We start from the raw sequence: 3,110 nt of genomic DNA on the forward strand, positions 1-3,110 counted from the left end.
TGTGATAGAACACATTAATAAGAGGAGGGAGAAGAACCATATGGTCCTCTCAATTGATGCAGAAAAAGCATTTGACAAAATACAACATCCTTTCCTGAATAAAACTCTCCAGAGTACAGGGATAGAGGGAACATTCCTCAAGCTCATAAAATCCATCTACAAAAAACCCACAGCGAATATCATCCTCAATGGGGAAAAGTTGAGAGCCTTTCCCTTAAGATCAGGAACACGTCAAGGGTGCCCACTCTCACCACTGTTGTTCAACATAGTACTAGAAGTCCTAGCAACAGCAATCAGACAACAAAAAGAAATAAAAGGTATTCAAATTGGCAAAGAAGTCAAATTCTCTCTTTTCACAGATGACATGATACTTTATGTGGAAAACCCAAAAGACTTCACCCCCAAATTACTAGAACTCATACAGCAATTCAGTAATATGGCAGGATACAAAATCAATGCACAGAAATCAGTTGTTTTCTTATACACTAACAACGCAACTGTAGAAAGAGAAATTAGAGAAACAATTCCATTTACAATAGCACCAAAAACCATAAGATACCTCGGAATAAACCTAACCAAAGAGGTAAAGGATCTATACTCTAGGAACTACAAAACACTCATGAAAGAAATTGAAGAAGACACAAAAAGATGGAAAAATATTCCATGCTCATGGATCAGAAGAATAAACATTGTTAAAATGTCTATGCTACCCAGAGCAATCTATACCTTCAATGCCATCCCGATCAAAATTCCAATGACATTTTTCAAAGTGCTGGAACAAACAATCCTAAAATTTGTATGGAATCAGAAAAGACCCCGAATCGCCAAGGAGATGTTGAAAAAGAAAAACTAAGCTGGGGGCATCACGTTGCCCGATTCCAAGCTATATTACAAAGCGGTGATCACCCAGACAGCATGGTACTGGCACAAAAACAGACATACAGACCAATGGAACAGAATAGAGAACCCAGATATGGACCCTCAACTCTATGGTCAAATAACCTTTGACAAAGCAGGAAAAAGCATGCAATGGAAAAAAGACAGTCTCTTCAATAAATGGTGCTGGGAAAATTGAACAGCCACATGCAGAAGAATGAAACTCGACCATTCTCTAACACCATTCACAAAGATAAACTCAAAGTGGATGAAAGACCTCAATGTGAGACAGGAATCCATCAAAATCCTAGAGGAGAACATAGGCAGTAACCTCTTTGACATCGCCCACAGCAACTTCTTTCAAGATACATCTCCAAAAGCTAGTGAAACAAAAGCAAAAATGAACTTTTGGGACTTCATCAAGATAAAAAGCTTCTGCACAGCAAAGGAAGCAGTCAACAAAACAAAGACGCAACCCATAGAATGGGAGAAGATATTTGCAAACGACGCTACAGATAAAGGGCTGGCATCCAAGATCTATAAAGAACTTCTCAAACTCAACACCCGAAAAACAAATAATCAAGTCAAAAAGTGGGCAGAAGACATGAAAAGACACTTCTCTGAAGAAGACATACAAATGGCTAACAGACACATGAAAAAATGTTCATCATCATTAGCCATCAGGGAAATCCAAATCAAAACCACACTGAGATACCACCTTACACCAGTTAGAATGGCAAAAATGGACAGGGAAAGAAACAACAAATGTTGGAGAGGTTGTGGAGAAAGGGGAACCCTCTTACACTGTTGGTGGGAATGCAAGTTGGTACAGCCACTTTGGAAAACAGTGTGGAGGTTCCTCAAAAAGTTAAAAATAGAGCTACCCTATGACCCAGCAATTGCACTCCTGGGTATTTACCCCAAAGACACAGATGTAGTGAAAAGAAGGGCCATATGCACCCCAATGTTCATAGCAGCAATGTCCTCAATAGCCAAACTGTGGAAAGAGCCGAGATGCCCTTCAACAGATGAATGGATAAAGAAGATGTGGTCCATATAGACAATGGAATATTACTCAGCCATCAGAAAGGATGAATACCCACCTTTTACATCAACATGGATGGGACTGGAGGAGATTATGCTAACTGGAATAAGTCAAGCAGAGAAAGTCAATTATCATATGGTTTCACTTATTTGTGGAACATAAGGAATAGCATGGAGGACATTAGGAGAAGGAAGGGAAAAATGAAGGGGGGAAAATCGGAGGGAGAGATGAACCATGAGAGACTATGGACTCTGAGAAATAAACAGGGTTTTAAAGGGGAAGGGGGAGGGGGGATTGGTTAGCCCAGTGATGGGTATTAAGGAGGGCACATACTGCATGGAGCACTGGGTGTTATACGAAAACAATGGATCGTGGATCACCATATCAAAAACTAATAATGTATTGTATGGTGACTAACATAACATAATGAAATTAAAAAAAAAAAAAAACTAAATGCTTTAGGAGTAGGGGGAGGGTGAGATAAGTAAAGGTGGCCAAAAGGTACAAATTTCCTGCTATAAAATAAATAAGTTACAGGTATGTAAAAAAAATAAAGAAAGAAAAAATAAAAAAAAAATACCTATTATTCTGAAACTGTTCCAAAAAATAGAAATGGCAGGAAAACTTCCAAACTCATTCTATGAGGCCAGCATTACCTTGACCCCAAAAACAAACAAAGACCTCCTTAAAAAGAAAATTTACAGCACAATATCCCTGAGGAACATCAAAGCTAAAATTCTCAACAAGATACTAGCTAATAGGATCCAAAAGTAAATTAAAAGGATTACCCACCATGACCAAGTAGGATTTATTCCTGGGCTGCAGGGGTGGTTTAACATCTGCAAATCAATGAACGTGAGACACAACATTAATAAAAGAAAGGATAAGAACCATATGATCCTCTCAACAGATGCAGAAAAAGCATTTGACAAAATACGGCATCCATTCTTGATTAAAAAAAAAAAAACCCTCCACAATGTAGGGACAGAGGGAACATACCTCCACATCATAAAAGCCATATATGAGAGACCCACAGCTAGTATCATTCTCAATGGGGAAAAACTGATAGCTTTTCCCCCAAGGTCAGGAACATGGCAGGGGTGTCCACTCTCCCCACTGTTGTTCAACATAGTACTGGAAGTAGCCTCAGCAATCAGACAACAAAAAGAAATAAAAGGCATCCAAATTA

The sequence above is a fragment of the Phoca vitulina genome, unplaced genomic scaffold, assembly GCF_004348235.1.
Source record: "Phoca vitulina isolate PV1807 unplaced genomic scaffold, GSC_HSeal_1.0 scaffold83, whole genome shotgun sequence".
Lineage (NCBI taxonomy): Eukaryota > Metazoa > Chordata > Mammalia > Carnivora > Phocidae > Phoca > Phoca vitulina.